We start from the raw sequence: 8,508 nt of genomic DNA on the forward strand, positions 1-8,508 counted from the left end.
CGATTTGCCGGATTTGGACTCTTTGGTTCAGATTTAGAACCGTGACACAAATCGAGTCCGAACTGTAGCGGGGTCCCTCGCGGACGTGCTACACTATGATGTGCCATGTAAGCACAGCTCTATGGACAATTTGTAAGTTTGCTTCCGTTTGGCCCTTTACTCTGATGAGTTATGTCTTGCTTGGTTTGAGGCTGTAGGTAATCCCTTGATTATTGGCTGGTTATGTCCTTAACCCATAGGGGCGGGTTCGAGTCATGACAATATATGAATGTGGTCATTTATGGGTAGATTAGCTTTTAAGCTAGTAATATTTAGTAATTTTTATTATCAACTCAAATGCAAAGGATGTGATGTGAGTCTGGGATTAGAATGCAAAGGATATGCTCTCTGTTGTAGCTAAGAAATTAAGCAGAAATTAATGGCATACTCTATGTTTTTGGTGGATATGGTGGAAGAAATTACTTGAAGTAAGATTTCATTTCTTTTTATTTCTCATCTATTATTTTATTGTATTGCAAAGGATATACTCTCTGTTGTAGCTAAGAAATTAAGCAGAAATTAATGGTATACTTTATGTTGTTGGTGGATATGGTGGAAGAAATTACTTGAAGTAAGATTTCATTTCTTTTTATTTCTCATCTATTATTTTATTGGGTAGCATTGTCATTTATGGCCAGATTTACCATAATTACTTAAGTAGTTCTGTTTTGAGTCTACTTAAGATTGTATTTTTTCTGTGTTATGCTACTAATGCATGCCCTAGTTCAGAAAGATTGGCTTATGCTGTTACATAAGGCTGTTAAGTTGTGTTATTGCGAGGTTCCGTTGCCGTTATGAACAATTAATAGCTTGGAGTGAAATTAACAATTGTATTGGCTGTTGCAGTATGTTAACTTACAGTAATGATTGATTTATCATTCCTTGCAGGTGCGTATGGGCGTTATTTGTATGGATGTTTTGTGGAGCTCTAAAGTTCGGTTTTTATGGACAACTTAGGGTCTTTTTTATCTTTCTTTTTATTTTATTTTATTTATTTTTATGGCTATTGTTTTTGTTATGGCTGTTGGCTGAAATTAACAACTGTGTGATACAATATTTTTTTCTTTTATTTTTTGGTTGTGTTGTTTGATTTTGGTTTTAGAATAATCATGCAATGTTTGCCTAAATTTAGTCAATATATTGAAATAGGTTTATCCATACTATTGCTATTTTTCAACTTCATTACAAGTATGTTTTTTAATTAAATCTAACAGAATTAGCACAATCTCAAAAAAAAAAAAAGAGCTATAACAACGTTTGCCCAAACGCCACTATAGTGCTAACAGTCATATTTTTAAAATAGGAAAAACTCTATCATGGCGTTTTTAAAACGTCGCTAAATATTAGATGACATCAGGTTACTGCTATTTACAACATTTAGAGGTGTTTTTAACGCCGCCTATACAATTTAACAATATTTTTAAAGCATCATAACGCTACAGCGACGGTGGCGTCTTCGGCGTTTGGTGCTAAACATCACGAAAAGAATTTGCGGCGTTTTTTTACACCTATAGCGGCGTTTTTTAAATGCCACTAAATGTCCAATTTTCAGTAGTGTCGGCCACCATGCAGAAGCATCTACAGTGATAGTATTGATGGAAGAATAATTTTGTCTATTAAAAATTAATCATCATGTTTGGTTCCATTTTTCTAAATTCATTGTTTTGAAAATTTTGTAGTTTTTGTTTGGTTATATAGAAAATGGAATAAAGTTTTCATAATCTTGGTACAACTTTTGGAGGGAAATTTGACAAATTTTTGGAATATGACAAATTTGACAACTTTTCAGAATCTTTTTTAGAATATGACAATTTTTTTTTTTTTAATTGGTCAATGCATCTAGCCATCTCTCTCAACTTTTGGTGGTAAATTTGAAATTGCATAGTGCATTTTTTTTGAAAACCAAACATATATCATTTTCAAAACAAAGTTTTCAAATCGCTTTTCTAAAAAATAACTCAAAAAAATGAAACCAAACATAGTGAATAAAATTTAAAAGAATAAAAATTTTATTTAAGATTTAATGAAATATAAATTCACAAAATGAAATTTATGTTCTTTAAAAAAGTTTCTTGTGGACTTTACACAATAAAACTTTTATGCTGGGGTTTTTGACCAATTTTTTCATGTCTAAATATCAAATAAATTTTAAGCCTCCAACATAAATTGAAGCTTTTTTTTTTGGTAAATTACAAATACACCTCTGAGGTTTGCTTAAAATACGAATTGTTCCTTGTGATTTGAAAAATTACAAATACTTCCCTGTCAGAATTTTTTATTTAACAGAATTAATTGAAAAAGTGAAATTTCTAACTATTCACCGATACATAAATAAAATTATCTGAATTATTAATTGAAGTAAAATTTTAACATTATTAAAAACTTTTAATTAACTTGATTTATTAATAAAAGGATCTATTTGGTATGAAATTGAAACCTGAGGGGCATAATGTAATTTTTAGAACTACAGAAATAATTTGTAATTTAAATAAATTTCAAGAGACGTGTTTGTAATTAATTTTTTTTTCAACCAAAATCTATAGTACAACCACCACCATTTGAAAAACTCCCTGCAGGTTTAAAACACATACACAGTCAATCAAATTTCTCAACTTCAACTTCAACTTCAACTTCAACTTTGGTGTTCAAGTTTAACCATTAAATAATTCTTAGAGAATTAAAACACATAAAATAAAATGCAAAAAGGTTGAATACAATTCATGAGCTACAAGGTGATGGTGATGGTGATGGTGATGGTGATGATAACAACTTAAAATCAACAAGCAAGCAATGGTAATCCATTGAATCATGACTTGATAATTATAAGATTATGATATTGTTTAGAATTGATTTTTTAGTATTTTTTACCTTTAGAAAAATAAAAAAGCTAATGTTGTAAGAGAAATTATGAAAAATATATATATATATTTTTTTGGTTGGTAAAAAAATGGGTGAAACACCAATAAATATCAAATAATGATCTTATGAATTGTTTGGTCCTACATTTTTTCTTATTGACCCAAAGGTCTCATTCTAGTATGAATTACATAAAGGACTAAGCGTAAACTCTCATGTATTATGTGTTGAAGGATAAATGTAGATTTTCTTATAATGTTGAAATTACTAAATGTAACACTTAAAAAAAAAACACCTTAATGCACTTTTTCCAAAAATAACATTCTAATGTAATACTCCAAAAACGTAACACTCTAATGTAACATACTGAAAAACTTTTTAATGTACTTTCCTCAAACGTAACTGTGTAACATTTAAAAAAAAAACTATTTAGTGTACTTTTTTCCAAACGAATGTAACATTCCTAAAAGACTCCTTATTGTATTTTTTCAAATGTTGCACTCCAATCAATGTAACACACAAAAACTCCTTAATGTATTTTTTTTTTCTAAATATAACACTAGACTAACATAAATGCAGATTTCCATGCTCGACAACCAATACTTCAGCCACCAATCCCCCCCAAAAATATTTTTCACACCTCACATTTCTATTCTCATCCCAAAAACGAATCAAAAAATTAAAAAAATAAATCACAAAAGGGTATTTACTTAAACTCAAATGGTACCAAATCAAATAAATACAACTTTTCAAAATAAAAAATGACTTAATTGATTAATATGAAAATTCTTTGAAGTAAATGGATCAACATTCTCCCATATGTGATTTATGGATAAATTTTTTTAAAAAAATTGATGTGACTTTTAGCTTTTTCAATGAGGATAAATAATTATTTTAGGTTTTTGACTTTTGGATATTTTTAATTAAAAAATAACTTGCCTTTATTAATTATTTCCAGACGTGGCCTACATTTGTATGTTATTACCTTTCGGCATCAGAGTATTCTTTGAAAGTCAAGTCTTTGGGTAGGAATCGACCTAAGATTTTAATATGGGAATAATTACATTTTAGTGGTGTTTCTAAATTCATAGAAAAATTCAAAATGTCAATTATTAATATTTGTTAAGTAAATTACTGATCTGAAATTATTGTAAAAAATTTAACCTGAATTGAACTTTCTCCACTAATATATATATATATATGAACATTTTTTATTTTATATAGCATTTCACTACAAGATCAATATCCATCGGCATAAAAGGTAAAAAATTATATGAAAACATATATAAATATGTTTCTTTGTAATTATACTCAGTTAAAAATATTACAATTGTAAGATAATCCATCTGTTAAAGTGGGGCTAACATCTTGAGTTCTACTTAACACATATTTTAAGCGATAAGCGTATCTCCAATCTATATTGTAGGCAATTCTGGGCTCATCACAGGTCATTTTTTAATGATTTAATTAATTTATGATGTTAGACCTTGTATATAGACGATTCACAAAAAATATTATATTGATCAGATAGTCATATAATTTCAGTGTTTGTCTTTATAAAAATACTGTCTAGTCACAAAATCATATTTATTATCTATTTTTTAAAAGGAATACTATATAATTAAATTATTTAATTACAATCTACAATTATTAAGTTATTTTTTATACACAAAGGCGTATAAACACTCCTGAGGGACCCGGTATTCAGTTTCTCGAGTCAAATTTGCCATCTCCACTTGGAATAACGAATTTGCAAAGGACAATGCATTCAATAGAAAAATCTTTAATTTTTTGGTGAGGAAAATAGGCACACACTCATTTAGTATTCCAAACACACCCATAATACATGTATAAATGGCACTATAGAGAGGTGAGTTGCGCATATTCTAAACCTCTCTTTAGTTCACAACAAAAAACAATGGAGGCTCGTTTGCATACATTTATGGCAGTTGTGTTGGTTTTGGAAGCGTCAATGGTCACTACAAGAATTCATACATTTGCCGACTACTTTTGCCGACTAAAAAAATTTTGGTCGCAAAAAAGTGACATTTGGCGACCAAATATTAATTAGTCGCGAATGATCATTATTTTTAGCGACCAAATATTATTGGTCACAGAAGGTTATATTTTGGCGACCAAAAAAAGAGTTGGTCGCAGAAAGTGGTATGGTTTTGCCGACCAACTATAAATTTGGTTGCGGAAGGTCCAGTATTTTTTTAGAACATCAATAAAAAATAATGACTAATCTGTAAATAACATCAATAGAACAAAGACTAATCTGTATTTAAAAATAAAGAACATCAATAAAAAATATTTTTCTTGTTTAAAAATAAAATAAAATCTGTATTTGTGCTTTTCAACTAGGCAAAGCGCGGGACTCCACTTAAATTTTGAAAATTTCCGCCAAAACAAAAATTTTGAAACAAGAAACAGAGCGGACGTGGTAAAACATAAATTTTGAAAATTTTGACTCCACTTAAATTTTGAAAATTTCCGCCAAAGCATAAAATCTGTCTCAGGAAAAACCACCACCGCCACCACCACCACCAATCCATCTTCAACTCTCCATCCTCGTTACTTACAGGTCCTCTCATTCTCTCTCTCTCTCTCTCTCTCTCTCTCTCTCTCTCTCTAACAATGGTGGATGTGGTTCAGTACAAGCTCGAGCACATGGTGGACGAGCTTGACGACCTCGAGCGCCGAGGACATCTAATTGCGACGCGAGATTGCAGAGATTGTGAAGCAGAGAAGGAAGTTCGAGTACAGGCTCAAGCATCCGAGCCCTCTCAAGCAAGACTTCATAGCCTACATAGACTATGAGAAGCAGCTTAAAGCTCTCCGGCTACTCCGCAAGAAGGCTGTGGCTCGGGAGCTGAAGAAGCAGAAGAAGAAGATGAAGAAATCAGTTTCCGATTTCGCTGGAGTTTCGAGGATTCTGGAGATTTATCGGCTTGCAACGAACCGGTTTAAGGGCGATATTGAGCTCTGGTTTCAGTATTTGGAGTTCTGTAGGGAACGCAAGAATGATATATATATTTAGAATGTATATATATATATATATACATGCATAATTGTGTATTACATATGATTATATATGTTAATTGATTCTTTTGGCACTTGAAATAGAACATTTTTACTGTGTTGATATGATTTAGGTGCTTTTGTGATATGATTTAGGTGCTTTTGTGAACATTTTTACTATGTTAATTGATTCTTTTTGCACTTGAAATAGAAAATTAGATGAAGGAACATTTTGTGATTTCCAGGCTTTATATGCTTTGTTTGTTATTTGAACCATGGTAGTGAAGACATAACTAGCTGTTTCCATAGTTTCTTTTCTTTTCTTTTCTTTCTCTATTGAGAGCATCTCCAACACTTGACCAATTCCTTCATCTAATTTGAGTAAAAATGGGCTTTTTTTTATATGAACTACTCCATTTCTTTCATCACATTTTCGGCAAAAATCAATTAACCTGATTGGATTTAGGTGCATGGTTTATTTCATGGGCAAGGTCTGAAATAGGAGGTTTGAACAAAAACTGATTGTTCTCCCAAAAAAAAAAAAAAAGATTTGGCGACTAAAAAATTAGTCGCAAATTCTTCACTTTTGCGACTAAAATCATTGGTCGGTAATTTCTGACTTTTTGGCGACTAAGATATATGGTCGGCAAAATGTCATTTTTCGCGACCAAAATGTTTTAGCGACAAAATGGATTTGTCGCAGTAATGATATATTTAGCGACCAAAAATTTAGTCGGCAAATCCAACTTTTCTCGACCAACTAAAATTTTGGTCGTGAATTACTTTTGCCGACCCTCAATTGGCGACCAAGGTAGCGACGAAATAAATTGGTCGCGGATAACTTTTGCCGACCAAAAATGAACTTTTATCGACCAATTTTTTGGTCGGCAAAAGTGTTAATTCTTGTTGTGGGTTCTTGCTCCTAAAATTTGTCATGCAAGGCATATAATATGTGAATCAAAGCATGCAGTGGAGATGATAGAGGACTTTAGAGGACGAGAAGACAGAGAAACACCCAGTAGCACTACAGCCCCTGCACCTCGTTATGGCCCCTCTAACCATAATCCATAGTCCCCCTCCCCCACCTACAATTTCTTGATCTTCTATATGGGTTTTCAATTTCTTTAATCATTGAGAATTTGATCACATAACTGAATATAAACTCTCTGTATCCAATTTTATGATCGGATTCTATACTTTTAGAATAACTGTTTTCTTTATTAATGCAAATTCTAAATGAGTTCAGGTTACTCATGTTGTGAAGTAATCTGTCTTCACTACTGGCCCAGCTAGGAGTAGGAGCAAGAAAGACAGAAGAGTTATATTGTTTTTGTTGTGATTTTCTGTCAATATAAAATGAAAAAATATTTATTAAAATATTAAATTGAATTTTGTTCTTGGGAGCAGTCTCGTTAAGGCTCAATATTTTTGGGAGGTATACATGCATGGTTGACCTTAATGGTTTTTTGGAAAAACCATGTGTGATGTGATGATTATTTTGGATCATGTGATACATGTATCATTATTGCTTTGGGAGCAAACACTGTTGGCATTGGAACTAGGCAGTAGCCTTGGGTAGGACTACCGACCTAATTATATTTGGGCCAGCAATACTACGAATATTGAAAATCAAATATAAAAATTATTTCATTAGATGACCGGCTAGACGATTAGAAAACACAATGACATCCATTATCGACAAACTTTGACTAGCCGTCCAGTCGGACGACCGGATGGACAATTTCCATGTTCAAATTTGAGTTTGATCCTTTGTGCACCCAAATTTTGTATTTGGACTTGCACTTTGTTTGATGTGTGCAAGAGTTGTGGCAGATGGCTTCAGTAATTAATAATTTTTAGAATTCAATTTTTTGAAAATTTAAATTTTGTACTTTTTGAGTTTTTTTTTTTTTTATAGTAAATTTTTTTAGTATTTTAAGTAATTTTTTTTACCTTTTAATTGTACTTAAAAAGTAAAATATTTATTAAAAAAATATTTAAAACAATCAATAAATATCCAAGAATACGAAAATGTATTGAATTTTCTTCTCTTCTTTTTTTTTTTTTTTGTATTTTTTGTATTTAATAAATTTTTTAAGATTTGTTGTCACAAATATTATGGTTTTTAATTGTATTCATATTAAATGTATGTAAAAAGCAAAAAATTTACTTAAAATATTTAAAAAAAATAATAAATACAAAAAATAAAAAATTTAATTTTTTAAAAATTAAATTCAAAAAATTAGAACCAAACAACTCGACTGTCATTTGGGGAAGGTCAAAGGGTGTTTTATTGTGCATCTCTTTAACTATTGTATGAGTAATGCTAGAGACCTCAAAAATTCTATCAAAATTTCTACCAAATGTCTCACGAGATCCACACAATGTGGGTCTCATGTGGGTTCCACATTCATGTGAGACATTTGATAGAAATTTTGATAAAATTTTTAGAGTGTCTAGCATTTTTGCTATCTTGTATTGTGTATAAATATGGATTTATGTGTTGATTTGAGAGTGAGAGAGAGAGAGGGGGAAGGGTGAGAGAAAATATTATAGGATATCGAGTGAGTAAGGATTCAATTATTGTAATAT

The sequence above is a fragment of the Camellia sinensis genome, chromosome 8, assembly GCF_055761805.1.
Source record: "Camellia sinensis isolate YWXY chromosome 8, ASM5576180v1, whole genome shotgun sequence".
Taxonomy (NCBI): domain Eukaryota; kingdom Viridiplantae; phylum Streptophyta; class Magnoliopsida; order Ericales; family Theaceae; genus Camellia; species Camellia sinensis.